At 50.5% G+C, this 7,902-nt stretch overlaps 1 protein-coding gene across 1 annotated transcript in view; it reads left to right on the forward strand.

Annotated features, from left to right (window-relative positions):
- Positions 1-7,902, forward strand: part of LOC109299155 (tumor necrosis factor receptor superfamily member 1A-like) — a 25,831-nt gene that overhangs the window by 240 nt on the left and 17,689 nt on the right. The window lies entirely within an intron of this gene.

Raw genomic sequence — 7,902 nt, forward strand, 5'->3', positions numbered from 1 at the left:
ACGTGGGGGGGGGGGGTGTTTCCCCGCGGATCGGGGCGCTGGAGGGCAGCAGGGAGTGCGGCGCCCCCGGCCCGATCCCCTCCCCTGCCCCCGATACTTTGTTGCGGCTCCGCCAAACTCCGGAAAAGTTTTTTGCCTTCCGGGTCTCCGTGCTTCTCCGCTTGGGGCGGGGGGAGCGGTGCTGGGTCCATGCGATCCCGGGACAGCATGGGCCTGCGACGCAGTCTCGGTCCAGGCCGTCACCCCCTTTTCCCGGACTGCGGGGAGGAGGGGGGGACTCTTTCCATTTAAAGACCAGGAAAGCCCCTTCTTGCATGGTGTGATAGACAGAGGCTGGAAATCCACCCTTCACCCCTGGAAATCCACCCTTTCATGGAAATATAGCCTCCCCACCCCGCGCCGGAATCCATCTTCCACCCCTGGAAATCCCCCCGCTCCACTTTTCACCCCTGGAAATTCACCCCTCCATGAAACTATAGCCCCCTCTCCACCCCCCGAATCCACTCTCCACCCCTGGGAGTCCCCAAATCCATCTTTTGCTCCTGGAAGTCTACCCCCACTCCCTCCCCCTCCCCAACTAGCTGCCCCTCCTTGGAGTACCACAGGGCAGGTCCCTGCAGCCCTCGGCTCACCCCTGCCTGGGATTTTCCACCAACAGGCAACTTCAGGGTTCCCAGCTTCTCCTGACCTTGTCCTTAGTGCCAGCGCATGGCTTTTCCCCCGCCTCTAATGCCAGCCTCTTGACAGCCGCACCTGTTAAGCCCCCCTGCTTCCTTCTTCAGCGTGGGTCCATCCCCTCCTCCAGCCTGCTGGGCCCTTTCCCAAGGAGCTGGGCCCTTCGCAGCTATCCTGGACCTGCGTGCTCGGCCGTGCACCAGGCTGCTCTCGCTGCCTTTGGTCGCAGGCCTCAACTTATTTCCAGTATGTTCCTGGGCCTCCAGGCTTAGGGCGCCCATGACTTTTTCTGTGCCTGTGACTAAAGTAACCTAGGGGGCATGGTTTCAGAGTTTACGTCAGCCGGTTTCAGAAAAGCAAAGCTGTCCAACTGGAAGAACAACTTTTTATTGAGTCTCCCTCTCTTGGAACAGAGTAGGAATGAATTTGCTCTGATTTATTTTTTTTCTGAAGTGGGGTCACTGACTCCGTATTTAACATTCCTCTGCTGATTTAGACTTCCAAGGTTATACCCCCACTTCTGCCAGGAGTTGGCAATTCACATGGCTTTGCCCTTTTATAATATACATGTAACAGAGGAAGGTCTTTGCATGGAGTAAGAGGTTAGATGTGATGTTGGAAATGGACACACAAGATAACATTAAAACTCAGTTGATCACATAATAACCATTCTTTTTGGCTCTGAATTTTCATTCCAAGGGTCCGATTCTGTTTTCTAACCCTGCACGTGTACATTTAACAACTGATTTTAGTTGAGAGTTCATCACTGAGCAGGACATCCAGATTGAATTCTGTTTTGCATTTTTAAATTTTTTTTTAAATTATTTTCCAAAAGAATGGTTGATTCTCTTGGTCAGAGATAACAATTGTAAGATTTTGACTGGCAAGTAAATATAGGTCTTGCATTAAAATTGGGTTTGGTTTGGTTTTTGCTAACCTGAGTAACACATTTAATTGTGGTTAATTATTACATAGTTTCACATAAGTTTATCAAGTTTCTTAATCTTTACATTTGTATTATGTTAGAAAATGTGAAGGGTTTATTTAATGTATTTGATTATTATCTTTGTACTGGACTTGTGTCACGCTAGAAAAGATCCCAAGGTGGTTGTCACAGAGCGGGACCTAGGGGTGGCTGTGATCCCTCTAGCGCCCCCTGCCGTGCCAAGTGTTCCAACACCCTCTATCTCTCCTGCCACGTCTTGGTTTTATGAAGTTTAGTAATGGAGGCTGCCTTCTGTCCTCTTGGACACAGTGCTATGACTATTTGGGCTCCTACTCTGGACAGGGTGACCTGGTACACCCCCAGCCTTATTGGCTATGTGTGCCTCCTACCTCCCCCTTAGCACACCCCAAGCCTCGCAGCTGTCCCGGATGATGTTGGGTCACTCTCTCTCTTTCTGCGCCTTGCCTGGCATCCCTGGGCTTTCACACAACCGACGCCCCTTCTCGGTGCTCCTGGGTTTGTCACGCAACCAGCGCCCCTTGCCTGGCACCCCTGGGCTTGTCACGCCACCAGCGCCCCTTCTCGGCGCCCCTGGGCTTGTCACGCCACCGGCGCCCCTCTATTTTATAGCCCTCTTGGGCTTACTAAATAGTGTTCTTCCCCACCGGGCTCAGCGGCCTAAGCCTCGCCTGGCCCCTCTGGGTTCTTGTCAATAATAAGTGTCGAACCAGGCTCAGGCGGCCTAAGCCTTACCTGGTCCCTCTGGCCCCTCAGGGTCCCTGTCAGTAATAGGTATCCAGTTGGGCTCAGACAGCCTAAGCCTTACCTGGCTCCTTTGGCCCCTCGGGGTTCCCCCTACAATGGAGCCCCTCCGGGACTCTTTCCCGTCTGCACCCCTCTTGGGGTGACTGTCATGAATACGTGCCCCCTCCTGGGGCTTTTTCTATACGTGCCCTCTCCTGGGCTTATCCCTAGCACATGCCCGTTCCTGCGGCTTCACTCCGCCTTCTCCGGGCTCTCTATACTAACGGAATCGCCCTCACTGGGCTCATTTCTCTAATAGCACCCCCCTGGGCTTCCACTCGTGTGGCCCCCCCCCCCGGGGCCAAACACGAGCCCCCCCATAGGCTTCGCACTGGTGCTCCGTAAATGGGGCTCAGATGGCCGAAGTCGTGCCTGGCCCCCTGACCCTTTGTCGGGATCCTCTGCCCTGCTCGGGCCTCTCAACTACCGCCCATACTGGGCCACCCGCTGTGCCACCTCGGCGCTGAACACCCGTGCCTTTCCAGGCACCACCCACGTGTGCCCACACAGGGCACCAGGAACCCCCAATCTACTGGGGAGCTCCTGTGAGGCCTTCTCACACCCCTACAGCCTTACCCGGTCTTTCGGTATATTTACACAACTAACATAACAGAACCATAAGCCAAACGGCTGTAACAGAACAATAAGCCTACCGGCTATAACGCACACTCCGGTCCCACAGGCTTCTCCTGCCCAGCCTCCCGGTCAGGGTTCTCTCTACCCTGTAACATGATACAGCTGCTTGGTCTATCAGTCTGCTCAACCCAGCTCAACTCTGCTGCAGAGCTCTTGCTCCTCCGGCAGCCAGAAGGTAACTGCTAGCTAGGCTCTGGCCTGGGCTGTTTATAAAGGCCGGGCCCTGCCCCTTTCTGGCCATGTGACCTGCTCCGGTTGCCCCGGCAACCAGCACCTGAGCTGCCCCGGCAATTAGCAGATGCCCTAATTCCTACTTAGGAACGGGGCACCCGAGTGCCCCGTGACAGTGGTAAAAAAAGGTGGCTGAGATGGAAATTGGAATTCAATTACAATGCATGAAAAAAGCGTTAGTTATTTTCTTAATTAAATATGATCATCTTAAATAGTCTGGATACACAACTGACTGTCCCCTTATCAAAACTTCTTTGATACTTAAAACTACCTGATTTATTGAACCAAGGTAACTTATAAGTGTTGAATTGAATTGGTTGTTTCTGATCACTACAGTCTTCAGCATTTTAAGATTAGTGAATGTTGTTTCCATTTTTCATTTGATAGGGAGAAACAAAGTTATCTCCTTTTTCACCTCCAAAATGATATTTTATAGAGGTGTGTCACTGAGCACTTAGGTGCCATGCTCCTTTTAGAAAAGGGAAACTGGTAGGACAGAGCCCTAGCAGTGAGTGAGGAGCCCCAGCTGCTGGGTGCCAGGGCAACCAAAGTTAGCTGGTGACCCACACCTGCCAGCAGTCAGGGGCAGGGCCTGGCTCACATTTAAACCCCAGATCTGGGGCCAGGCTGGCAGTTCTGTGCTAGCAGCCAAGGGAGAAGGCGCTGTGCTGGAGCAAAGAGAGGAGAGAAGCCTGACTGCATGAGCAGCTCCTGATTGCTGTTATGGGGTGGAGAATTCCCTGGTAGGGATTGAATGATGTTTAGTCGGACAGCTTAGATTTTATGTTATAGCCCAGGGTCTTGTGTTTTGCGTTTGCTGGTTAGAACCGGAGGTTTGGGTGAGGCTATCAGGGGGTTGGAGGAGGCCTCATGGGGGAGCCATGGCCGTGTGGAAACCTCAGCCCTGGAGAGGGGGGGCAGCATTGACGAACACCCAGTGAGGCGCCCAGCGAAGCAGGGCCATGGAGAGCCCCGGGAGGACAAGGGGGCCAGAATAGAGTAAGGCCCAGACTAAACTATGTGAGTACCATCTGTGAGGCTTGGGCTGCGGTGTAGGGGAGGAAAGGAGCTGCAGATAGTGACCCCTTGCATCGGGGCAGTAAAATGGGCAGCCTCCCGCTTAATTAACATCTTCTAATTAAGCAACTGATGACAAGGAGTGGCAGGTGAGAAGGCGGGTGGTTGGCTCATAACAGGTGGGCAGGGTCACCAGTGGACAGACCCTGAAGGGGCACACCTGCCACAAGGTGCAACAATATATTGGTTGCCTATCAGATCATAAAAGGGAAATTTTACATTATCAGCTGTTGACTTTGTTTGGCTGTTTGAGCTGATAATGTTCTCCGATAATTGTCTTCTGGCCGGGACCCCCGGACACCTGGGTTCCCTCTCACCTGTGAAGCTGGGCCCCCTGGATGCCTGGATTCCCTCCTGTGAGCCAGGGTGACTCTGGATACACCCCCATTTCCTCACTGGCAGGCCAGGCTTGGCTGGGCTGAAGCAGAGCTTAATGCATTAATTAATACACCAATGATTGTGGTGATGATTTTTCAAACTGGACTCTTCCATTAAAATAGGATCTATTTTTTGTAACTTCAGTTTTTCTTTCTTCCTCTTGCATTTTTAGTTTATTTCTTTTTCCTGTTTCAAAGGAAATCTGAATTTAATACAAAAGTTTTTGAAGCCTAGACTTTATCGTAAGTCTTAATAGTTTAAATATGCAGACTCTATGAGTCTCTATCAAAAACTTAACAGAGTAAATGTTTTTTCTATAGTGGAAGATGGCAGGACAGGGTGGTACCTTAAAGAGGAACTCCTGAAAGGCATAGGCTGGGATATCAAAGATCCAGCTGGTGGGCTGGATCTGGTCCTTTATCATCCAGCCCGCAGTGTTGCCTCTAGGCTACAGGCTGGATCCATGCGGTGCATGTAGTACATGCCAGACTGGCCTCGTATGCTGCATGGAGAGCGTGGGGCCAGCCTTCGGGTGGATTCTGCTGGCTGCACCCCAGGGCCAGCCAGTCCCTTGTCTATGGGCCCTATGTGCTCAATCCAGCACAGGTCCTGTCTGGCCTGAGGATCAGCTCTGACATCCTTGGTATAAAGTTTCAATGGCTTGGACAAGGCAATCAGGACTCACAGTAGAGATGATATCTTGTATTAGACCAACAAGACGTTTGCAAAAATCATCACAGGCCCTCACAGGAGCTGTTCATACCAGCTATGAACTGACTGCTCGGAGGAGTTTTCCATCTATTGATTCCTCTGTGAATTCTATAAAATATGAACTTTCATTTCTGCCTAGGAGAGCTTTTACACTTTTCTCCAATGCCTGATGAAGGGTATTTGTTCCTGAAAGCTTGCAATTACAGAGAGAATTTTTTTGCAAAAAGCTGGTTGGTCTAATAAAAGATATCATCTCTACTATGAGTTCTGATTGCCTTTTTCTCTAGATCAATATGGCTACAACCTGGATACCTAATGGTTTGGACAGTCATTCACTTTTTCCAGGGACATTTCCTACTCTTTCAGAAGAAACCACGAGGGTATAGAAGTTCATAATTTTACTCTGGGAGAAAAAACTTGAACAACCCAAGATGGATGTAAATCAACTTTTAACAAAATTCAAAATTGGATTTTTCAAAATTGAAATCAAATTTTTTTAAATTTAATTTTATTATTTGGTCGTTGTTGTTGTTGTTAAGATGCTTTAAAAAAAACCTATATAAAGTTAGTTTTAATTTAAGGTGTGTTAAAGCTAAAAGATCTCATAATGGAATAGGGAATATTACAGCATAACCTCAAAAATCCGGCACTTCCCCCTGCCACTCCAGGACCAGCTTCCACTCCTCCCTGCTCTCCCAGATGTGGCTTGCATGTGGCGGCTACCACTGGCATTCGCCACGCCACAGCTCCGCGTGCAGCCACTGTTCTGGGACCAGCTGCCACTACCGCTGCCCTCCCCCGCTTTGCAACCAGCCACTGCACGGATTTCAAAAATCTAGCATTTTCAAATTGTCAGCAGGTGCTCAGTCCTGAGCACCCCAGATTTGAGGTTATACTGTACTTTTAATTATGATTTGCAACAGTATATTCATGTAGCCTTTTTAGAAAAGTCTTAAATAGTTTACTACAGTCTATGGACTGTTAGGGGCCGAAGCCCTGGGGGGTTCCCCAAGGCTTCTCTATAAATTCTTAAAAATTAAAGAAAACCACGCTACTCAATTGGACTCGATACTTGGTCTAGAAGATCCCATTAAGCATCTTTGTGATGCTTAATTTCAGTTCTCAAACTGTAGATTTGTCTCCAGAGATAACATCCTTGTTAACAGCAGTATATTGAGATGAGAGATAACAGACCTGATTACCTACCCATCGGCCTTATTGTCTCTCTGCAAGTTTGTGTACGGAGTCAAAATGCAAACAGTGCAACAAAGAAAGGCAAGGCCTGATTTCTGGAATGAAACCATGAGAAGTGCACTTTCTCGGGAGGAAGCTGTTTTGAAGAAGATGAATGGAACAACGATTAAATTGACAGACTTTCTTAGCGGCGATTCAGATAGAGTTGACTTAAATCAAATCCACCCTGGCACAACCCAAGTGAAGTGGCTCTCCAGAAAATATTTCTCGGGAGATACAGCTCCTGTACAGGCAGCAAACAGAGCCTCTGCAATCTCAGCGTGCTCTCTGTCCATCTGGTCCCAGGGTGGGAGGGAGAGCATGTGTAAGCAGAACACGCCCCCCCCCCCCCCCCCAAGTACTTTGGTTTGAAAAAACCAAGTGCTGAAGCACCTGTGGGGAGTGTTCTGCTCCTGGCTTGACCCTGCCTGAATCTCATTACAGCACTTGAGTGCTGGAAGTGTACAAACATGCTCCTTGCCCAGGTGCAGCTGGGCTGGAACACAGCACGGGGGAGGGGAAGTCTGGAGGACTGTACATGGCACAGAGCCTGCCCCTAACATCTCTGCTGCATGCGAGTTCCCATCCGCGCCCCCCTGTGTCCCGCTGGCTGGGCCGCACTTGTGCAGCCCTCCCACAGAGGGGAGCCGCTGCCCTTGTCTGGATGTGTGTCCCCCAAGCCCTGCTCCTGGGAGGTGGTGGTTGGGGGCACTCCATCCCTGCCCACCCATGCGTACTCCCTAGCCCCTTTCCAACTACTCCCGGGGGCTCACGTACCCCCAGTTGACAACTGCTGCTCTAGGGACTCCTGGCTGCCTAGCCCCCATGCTGCAGGCTCTTTGCTGCTCTGTCTGAACTTCTGTACAGATCGGTTTATTCTCTCAGGAAAAAAATACCTGGGAGAGTTGTCCTGGATGAACTGAATGTATGTACACAGCCATAGGCAGCAGCTTGCTTTGCCAGATGCATGGCTATGAATGTTTATGCAGTTCCGACCAAGTTCCTGCCTTGTGTCTAACTTCAGACTAACACAGTTAACTGCTTTTCTCTGTATGAAGAGGAAATTGGGTGAAACATACAGCTCTTGTGGCCATCGGTCTTCTCTGGCAGGGGGGACAAATCGGGGCAACTGCACTGGGCCCTGTGCTTTGGGGGGTGTTGCGGAGCCAGGCTGGCTTCACATCCAGCAGCTTGCCACCCCCCCCCCCCGT

Source organism: Gavialis gangeticus, unplaced genomic scaffold, assembly GCF_001723915.1.
Source record: "Gavialis gangeticus isolate Ggan-Ray unplaced genomic scaffold, GavGan_comp1, whole genome shotgun sequence".
Lineage (NCBI taxonomy): Eukaryota > Metazoa > Chordata > Crocodylia > Gavialidae > Gavialis > Gavialis gangeticus.